The sequence below is a fragment of the Dendropsophus ebraccatus genome, chromosome 6 (genome assembly GCF_027789765.1).
Source record: "Dendropsophus ebraccatus isolate aDenEbr1 chromosome 6, aDenEbr1.pat, whole genome shotgun sequence".
NCBI classification, from domain to species: domain Eukaryota; kingdom Metazoa; phylum Chordata; class Amphibia; order Anura; family Hylidae; genus Dendropsophus; species Dendropsophus ebraccatus.
Window position 1 is genome coordinate 106,679,178 of NC_091459.1, and position 10,066 is coordinate 106,689,243.

The following is a 10,066-nucleotide window of genomic DNA, read 5'->3' on the forward strand; positions in this document are numbered from 1 at the left end:
ATTGTGTTTGTTTTGTCTGTCACTGTTCTGTGTTACACTTTATGACAGTGTAGGGACTGCCATTGTTGTTGTCCGTAGCCGCCTAGGGCTGTCCGTGGCAAGTAGGCAGTATATTATTATTTTGCCATACCTAACGCTGACAACTGCTCTTTGTGGTTGAAAAATAACATCATTTATAGGATCTTGTTGCCCACTGATACTCACCACTGGGTAGCCACTCCAATCTTACTTGTCTTTTTCAGTGTATACACTAGTAAGTGCCAACTATTATCAGGCTCACTGGGCACCACACACAGGTAAACCATGCACTCCAATTGTCTCAAAGGGCAAAGCCCTATATCCATGGGATTTGTGGTATCTCAGTGTTGCAGTGTACATTTCTTCACCTCACTTGCAGCGTCTTGAGTTCTTCTCACTTTTACTTTTCGGCCAGGAGTGTCTCTCAATTGTACTGCACGGCTCTTAAGTGAACCTGGAATCCCCCCCCCCCCCCAAAAAAATAATTTTTTTTTAAAAAAAATACAGTAATATCTTCCCTACATACATTGCTTATTCTTCTTTCAGTGTGACTATAACATCATCGCTGCCAACAGTTCTGACTGTTGATGACATCACTATGCTGTGTGTAGTATTCTATGTGTCCAGGGTGCCCTGCAGTCATTTGACTACTAGTAGTTAGAAGAGATGGAGGGTTGGAGATTTTATGCTGTGTTATGGCTTTGTAGCTCGTGTTTAGGAGAGGAGAATATGTCAGAGTCATCATCAGGTAATGGCTCCACACTGGAGGAACTATATATTTCTAAATAGAGTTTAAATTTTATTATAGATTATTATAAGTTATTATTGTATGAGGAATATATATCTACAGTCAAGAGATTCATTTTACATGATCTGGTTGTGAATAATAGTGAAGGGATGATTGGTAGCTTGGGCCCCTCTTCTGGGCCCCTGGACCCCCTATTCTGCCATGGTCTAATAATAGATTAATAGTAATAAATAATATAGAATAATACAACTAATCTGATAATAGTAGCTGTTCTTGTGTATTGACAGGCACAGACCAACTGAGCCTGGCCTTATAGTAAGCTTAGGCCTAGTGGTTGCTGTTGCGATCACCATCTGCTGGTAAGTTTCTGCTGCCTGTGTTCTCTGGCTGCAGGCTGCACTGATGTTATGGGATGACTAGGTAAATTACTTTTCTCATCTATATGAGTTTATCCAATGACTTTACTTTTTTCACAGCGTTATTTATTGGTGTTGATGCCTTCGGAAAAAAAACAGGAGAGAAAGAGTTAGAAGTAGTTATTGTTCTCAAACCAGGTAAAAAAAAAAGGGGATGTGTCTTAAATGGGCACTCTCATAATTTTTTTTTTTTTTTTTCATGAGTGTAAGATCCAGTTACGGCACAAACATATCCAAGATTCTGATGTCTTCCCTTTTATATTACAGACATTCCAGCAGTCGTGGTGAACATGGAGGTGGTGACCCCCAAAAATCCAGGATTAGAGAATTCTACTCTGTGCTGAAAAAAATAGCAAAGGATGCAGGGGTCATCACAGAAAAAAATATGGGAGAATCCAAAGATAAAAAATTATTCTCTTGGCTGAAGATAGAAAAACGAGAAGCAGCGATTATGTATGAAAAAACAAAAAACATCAGAGCTAAAAAATTCATACGCATGCGATCCTGGTTCAGGAAAAGTCATGAGGATAAGAGGAAAGAAAGACAAGAGAAATGCAAAAGAGTGAACGAGTGGTTAGAAAAAGGAAGAGAAAAAAAAGGAGGAGCCGGAAGAGAAAAATGAAAATGAACAAACGGAGAAAGAGGTCATCTTGGCTATGTTGTGCATAACATCATGTGACATAAAAACTTTGAAAATGGAAGTCGGAGACTCCGCCTACGATTACTGAATGGTTTGCGGAAATTCCGTTTCTGCAGAGAATGGAAGAACTTAGGACTGAGCATGATAACAACTCTGCTGCTAGTGCTGCGATGTGGTCAGTATGGACTGCATTTATGGACACTCCGCTCTATCGCTCTTATTCTGCCTAATGAGCGCTCAAAAGGAGGCGGTGTCTTTCGAGGATCCGTGCCTTATCTTTTTTTTTTCTTTTTAATATATGTCTTTTTCTCTTCTCATCTTTGGGACTGTGCTGGCTTTTCTCTTTTCCTTTTCTATTTTTCTCACTCTTTTTATCTCTTCCTTGATACTTTTAAATTGTTACCAATGGTTCACAACTATTTTTTTCTGTCTGTTTGTTGGGTCTCAATGTTTGCAATCTGAGATACATGGAGTGTTGCCATTAACATAGTGTTCATTGTCAGTATTGTTGATCTGCATCTACTGTAACTTTGTACCCCAGTGTTATCAGAATTGGTTACCACAGATAGTATAATGCCCTGAAAGTGCCCCCACACTGCATCACGAGCCCCAATACATTCGGTAGTTATCTTATAACATTCTTACCACCATACAGTGATTACATGTTGCCTCTGAACAAAACGGAAAGATATCATCAATGATACCATTGAATAATACCGCCACACCATGACCACTATCATTACAACCCTATAACAGAGTGCAGTTACATCCAGTGACTCACAGGTGGTGTCTTCTCTGATCAGAGTCTTTCACCTTTTCTTTCTCTCTCCATCCTGCATGGGCCATCTTGAAGTCTTCTCCTGGCTGTGAATCCTCTCTCCAGAATCTGACAGAGAAAGATTTTAGGCTCCAACACACAGTAGTTAGGTCCCCTGTACACCTATATAATAGTTACACCCCTCTGTGCCCCCATAGTTTTAAGGTGTCCCTGTGCCCCCAGTTAATAATTAGGTATGCTTGGTGCCCCACTATAGTAGTAAGGCCCCTCTGTGCAGTCCCAATGTGGTATAGACCCCTGTGTGCTGCCCCCAGTAGTATATAGACCCCTGTGTTCTGCCCCCAGTTGTATAGATATCCTTTGTGTTCTTCCCCCAGTTTTATATATGTCCCGTGTGCTCCCCGAGTTGTATATATGTCCCCTGTGTGCTCCCTCAGTTGCCTGTGTGTATATACATAACTGTGTGTCTGTGTATGTATATGTAGTTGCCTATGTATGTTACTGGAAGGTATGTATAAGCTCGGTTCACACTGCATTTTGTGTTCATGTTTCACTGTTTGTATCATTATGTTTAATTTTGCTGTATATAAAAGAGTAGCTGACTATGCTACTCTACATACAGTAATATAGCTGACTATGCTATTGTATATATAGTAATACCATCAGGGGGGATAAGTGTCAGCTGTACAGCTGACAGTTATTGAGGTGTTTGGACACCAGGGTTACAGGGTCGGCAAATGGTGACCTGGAGCTCCTGCACTGTGACGTCCTCCCTCTCCAGGTGACTGGCGCACTCACCTGTATAGGAGACACACCCGCCTGGAGAGGGAGGATGTCAGTGCAGGAGCTCTGTGGCTGCTCTCCTCTTCCTGCACTGAATGGACGGCTGGGCTGCTGGTACAGTAGTATGAAGATATGCTAGGTGTTGGGGGCTGCTATTGGCCAGTGTATTGGGTGAGACACAATCCCTGTGCACAGTGACATCCTCCCTCCCCAGGCCGCTGGCTTGTCTACCGGCGCACTCAGCTGCATTTGCCGTGGGCATCCAGAACCTGTAACCTAGGTGTCCAAACACCTTAATACAACCTGACAGTTCTACCCCCTGATTTTGTTCGGATACCAATGTATGAGTACTGAACAAAACTTCAGAGGGAAATGTGGTTCAAATACCAAGGTGTTACTGTATATCCAAAAGCATAGTCCCCTATACTTTTGTATGCAAACAGTGAAACGTGAACACAAAATGCAGAGTGAACCGAGCTTATACATACCTTCCAGTATTATACATAGACAAAAAGCTACATATACAGACACATTTATGTATATACACACACAGACACACACATTTATGTATACACAAAGACACACACACACTTTTATGTACAGTATATACACACACACAGACACACACTTATGGAAACAGAACCACAAATTTATGTACAGTATATACAAACATACAGGCACACACTTATGTATACACACACAAACATTTATGTACAGTATATACTGTACACAGAGGCACACACTTATGTATACACACACACACACACACACACAAACACACACACACACATATATACACAAACACACACAGATACACACATTTATGCACAATATATACACACACAGGCACACATTTATGTATATACACACACAGATACACACACACATTTATGTACAATATACACACAGGCACACATGTATACACACACAGATACACACATTTATGTACAATATATATACACACACACAGGCACACACTTATGTGTACACACAGACAGACACAAAACGTCTACCTCTCAGCTAGGTGTGTGGAACTTGCACTTTATCTTCTTTCCATCCTGGGACAGTCATGGAGGGGTCTGATGCAGACATGAGCAGCTGACAGGAGAGGCCCAGGACACAAGGCACACTTCCTGGTTACCATGTGTGGTCTCTGTAGGCCGCCATTCTTTACCACCTCCTCCTCTCTGGCCGGACAGCTGAGCTAGCTACCAGAGGCTGGAGAATGTGCAGCAGGGGATGAGTAATGATGCACATTAGTGCAGCCTCCTGGCAGTGGGCGCTCAGCTCCTATATGCTGCTTCCGGGTTCGGCCTGATAGAGGCCCCTGGTGCCCCCTGTCATATGGCGCCCTAGGCCATCGCCTACCCCTGCCTACTCTTTGTCCCGGCCCTGATCAGGGGAGATGACAGAGGGGTGCATCGGCCACCTTCTCAGCTCTCTCTATCTCTCACTCTCGAGGGTCTGTCGTAGAAGTTGTGAGGGGGATGCACCTAGGTGGTTGATGATGGTTCTTGTAGTTCTCCTGGGGCTATCTGAGTTGTCTGGTTATAGCGAGGATGCCCTTGGTGTTGGTGAGGTGCTGGAGTTGTCAGGGTTACACAGGACAGTTTGGTCATAGAAATGTTATGGCTGACAGCGTCAGACGGGTTACTTCACTCTGTGATGGAGGTCATTAAGATGTCTTCCAGCTAAGAAATACACTATGCAGTGAGACTTGGCTTTACTGGATATCTACTGCATGCTGGGCCTAAAGCCAATATGGACGGCTCCTAGAAATAGACTTGGGGTACTTTGATGAATACTCCCCAGCTAGTGGTACGGCTGCTTAGGTGGGGACTCCATCAATCCCTTTAATTAACCAACCTCAAGTCTAGGCTACCAGCTTATCCTTTCTTCATGATCTTTTCTTCAATAATCCTGTCAGTAATGGACTCCCTGTCCTAATTACTAATACACGAGCCGACTTCTCTACCTACCAACTGACAGCTAACTTCCTTTTCTGTCACAGCCCGGTTTCCATGGAGAGCTCATTAAAATAGCTCCACCCCTTACTGGAACCTTCCTCTCAGCTAGAAGCAGTTCCCTTAGGAGACTGGTGGTGGCACTGTTGCCTAACAGCTAGGTGTGTGTGTGTGTGTGTGTGTGTGTGTGTGTGTGTGGACAGTTTGTAATGGTGCGTTTACACAGAAAGATTTATCTGACAGACTATAACCAGTGAACAGCTTATAAAGGACAGACTGAGATTTTTCCTCTTTTGCAATCCATTCCGGCTTTGGCTTCAAAAATCTGTCAGATAAATCTCTGTGTAAACGCACCCTTACTCATCTTCATCTTGTCAGCTACAATGGTACAAGTAAATACAATTTATACAAATACGGCAATAACATTACAACTGGAGAACTGATGCCACAGACGCTTTAGCTAAACGTCATTATACTGCGTATGTACACTGTATAACTTATATAAATATGTATACTATAGCTTTATATACACCAGTCTGACCCCTGCTTTAGAGCAGATTGGTGATCGGTAACAGACAACAAACTGTCAACAAGGGGAGAAAAAGAGCAGCATATAAGGACAAGGAGAAGTTTGCTAAATGGATGCATTTGCAAAATGGGGTAATACAGCGACAATATATAGATTTGTGATTTACTTCTACTTAAAAATCTCAAGACTTCCCATACTTATCAGCTGCTGTATGTCCTACAGGAAGTGTTGTTTTCTTTTCAGTCTGAAAGCTCCAGTGCTACACCCTTGCCTGGTAACCATGAATAGAACGGCGCCGCACACGGGAACCGGGCCGCAGTTCAAAAAAAGGACCGCGGCACCGGCTTCCCCGTGCCGACTCTGTTCAATTCATGTGTAATTTTAAAGAGAGTTTACCTGATGGTACATCCTCTTTAACCGTCAGTATAACCTGAAAAGTCAAGGGATTGGTCCTCAGTAGGACAAAGAGCATAAGCCGAAGTATCCAGGGCCGGGACAAGGAGTTTTGGTGCCCTAGGCAGAGAAGGCAAATGGCGCCCCCCCCCCCCCCCACACATTAGAATTGGTGCTCCCCACACAGTATAATGCCCTGAATGTACCCCCACACTGTATTAAGAGCCCCAATACATACAGTAGTTACCTTATAACACTATTTCCACCATACAGTGATTACGTATTACATGAAAACTGCACTGAACAGAACAGAAAGATATCCCCAATGATACCATTCCGTAATACCGCCACACCATGACCCCTATCACTACAACCCTATAACTGTGCAGTTACATCCAGTGACTCACATGGGCCGTCTTCTCCGATCTGTCACATTTTCTTTTTCTCTCCATCCAGCGTGGGCCACCTTGAAGTCTTCTCCTGGCTGTGAATCTTCTCTCCAGAATCTGTCAGAGAAACATTTTAGGCTCCAACACATACAGTAGTTAGCCCCCTCTGTACCCCTATATAGTAGTTACACTCCTCTGTGCCCCCATAGTTTTAAGGTGTCCCTGTGCCCCAGTATTGTAGTAAAGCCCCTCTGTGCAGCCCCAATATAGTATAGACTGCTGTGTGCTGCCCCCAGAAATATATAGACCCCCTGAGTGCTCCCCCTTAAATATATAGATCTCCTGTGTGCTCCCCCAGAAGTATATAGACCCCCTGTGTGCTCCCCAGAAGTATATAGACCCCCTGTGTGCTCCCCAGAAGTATATAGAACCCCTGTGTGCTCTCCCAGAAGTATATAGACCCCGTGTGCTCCCCCAGTTATATATATAAATCCCCTGTGTGCTGCCCCCAGTTATACATAGACCCCCTGTGTGCTGCCCCCAGTTATACATAGACCCCCTGTGTGCTCTTCCAGTTATATATAGACCCCTGTGTGCTCCTCCAGTTATACATAGACCCCCTGTGTGCTCCTCCAGTTATATATAGACCCCTGTGTGCTCTTCCAGTTATACATAGACCCCCTGTGTGCTGCCCCCAGTTATACATAGACCCCCTGTGTGCTCCTCCAGTTATATATAGACCCCTGTGTGCTCTTCCAGTTATACATAGACCCCCTGTGTGCTGCCCCCAGTTATACATAGACCCCCTGTGTGCTCTTCCAGTTATATATAGACCCCTGTGTGCTCCTCCAGTTATATATAGACCCCTGTGTGCTCTTCCAGTTATATATAGACCCCTGTGTGCTCCCTAACCCTTCCCATATAACAGTAATTCTCCAAAACAGACAAAAAAAACCCCACTTATACTCACCTGGGCCATGCGTCTTCTCTTCACTGCACTCTTGTGGCAGAGTTACCTGCGGTCACAAGAGGCCGCTCTCCCCATCGCATAACAGTGCACCAACACACCCCTGACCCTGCAGAGCATCACATAACAGTCCACCCACACACCCCTGACCCTGCAGAACATCTCATATCTATGCACCCACACACCCCTGACCTGCAGAACATCTCATATATATGCACCTACACACCCCTGACCTGCAGAGCATCTCACATCTATGCACCCACACACCCCTGACCTGCAGAACATCTCATATATATGCACCTACACACCCCTGACCTGCAGAACATCTCACATCTATGCACCCACACACCCCTGACCTGCAGAACATCTTATATCTATGCACCCACACACCCCTGACCTGCAGAACATCTCATATCTATGCACCCACACACCCCTGACCTGCAGAACATCTCATATCTATGCACCCACACACCCCTGACCTGCAGAATATCTCATATCTATGCACCCACACACCCCTGACCTGCAGAACATCTCATATCTATGCACCCACACACCCCTGACCTGCAGAACATCTCACATCTATGCACCCACACACCCCTGACCTGCAGAACATCTCACATCTATGCACCCACACACCCCTGACCTGCAGAACATCTTATATCTATGCACCCACACACCCCTGACCCTGCAGAACATCTCATATCTATGCACCCACACACCCCTACAGAACATCTCATATCTATGCACCCCCCCCCTGCAGAACATCTCATATTTATGCACCCACACACCCCTGCAGAACATCTCATATTTATGCACCCACACACCCCTGCAGAACATCTCATATCTATGCACACACCCCCCCTGCAGAACATCTCATATCTATGCACACCCCCCCCCTGCAGAACATCTAATATCTATGCACCCACACACACACACCTGCAGAACATCTCATATCTATGCACCCACACACCCCTGACCTGCAGAACATCTCACATCTATGCACCCACACACCCCTGACCTGCAGAACATCTCACATCTATGCACCCACACACCCCTGACCTGCAGAACATCTCATATCTATGCACCCACACACCCCTGACCTGCAGAACATCTCACATCTATGCACCCACACACCCCTGACCTGCAGAACATCTCACATCTATGCACCCACACACCCCTGACCTGCAGAACATCTCACATCTATGCACCCACACACCCCTGACCTGCAGAACATCTCATATCTATGCAACCACACACCCCTGACCTGCAGAACATCTCATATCTCGCACCCACACACCCCTACAGAACATCTCATATTTATGCACCCACACACCCCTGCAGAACATCTCATATTTATGCACACACACACCCCTGCAGAACATCTCATATCTATGCACACACACACTCCTGCAGAACATCTCATATCTATGCACACACACACACCCCCTACCCCTCCCCCTGCTGACCAGTGCCCTCAGTGTGGCTTACCTTCTGCTGATCTTATACACTGCCCTCACTGCCTCATAAACAGCCTAGGAAACTAGCTGCCTCATAGAGCCTAGCAAAGGAAGATAGCTCCTCCCACACTGGTCACATGGGCATGATGTCATCAAAGGTCCTTTACACCTCCTGGACACTCTATTCCTGCTGCTGTATGTAACAGTTACAGTGCAGGGCGGGCCGGCAGACAGGCAGGGGGCGAGCGGGGGTAGGATGGATGGGTAAATAAATTACCTACCCATCCAGATGGCGCCCCCTGACGTTTGGCGCCCTAGGCCATCGCCTACCCCTGCCTACTCTTTGTCCCGGCCCTGGAAGTATCCTACTGGTAATTGCTCGACTTCCTTGGGTAATTTTGAGAACAAAACCGTCTCTGTGCTGGTTTGGCAAAAGACTGTTTTCTATACAGTTCTTTCTCTTCTATACGAAGTTTGAGGATCTTCTACAGTAACACTCAAGTCACGCTCTACAGCATCCCGGCAGAGTACACTTCTTCTTAAGCAAGGTCCGCAGGGCAGCCTCTATACCTTTCCAGAGTCGTTATACTTTATCACCTATCACCTGTTTATCCAAGTCACTACCTCAAGCAGCACTGATATTTGTACCTGCACCTATCAAGCTGTTTACTATCCTAACCTGTACTGCACTAAAGTATTTGAATAAAAGTCACCTTCTGGTTAACTAGCACAGACAAAAACAAAAAACAGGTACAGCGCCTGATCGGGTAGTACGCTCAGGACCACAGAAAGGCAATAATATGACCCCAATTTAAGGCTCACCTGATCAGCTTGTGTATAGCCACAACCACTTGAGCACATATATGTCGCCAGCCGCAGCTCCACAGTAGTACATCCACGCACTTCCACTACACTTCTGGTTAAGTGCTGGACCCTGTGATCATTGTTCCGTCACACCTGCATGCAGGAACATCAATGGTGAAG

General features: G+C 45.4%; 1 long non-coding RNA gene across 2 annotated transcripts in view; it reads right to left on the reverse strand.

The window, feature by feature from the left end:
- The window catches only part of LOC138794983 (uncharacterized), a 43,937-nt gene extending 38,551 nt beyond the window's left edge, over positions 1–5,386 (reverse strand). For both annotated transcript variants that reach the window (XR_011363546.1, XR_011363545.1), the window contains exons 1-2: positions 4,397–5,386; positions 2,604–2,708 (exon numbers count right to left, since the gene is read on the reverse strand). This is a non-coding gene — a long non-coding RNA (uncharacterized lncRNA). The remainder of the gene's footprint in view (positions 1–2,603; positions 2,709–4,396) is intronic.
- Between the last annotated feature and the right edge of the window lie 4,680 nt (positions 5,387–10,066).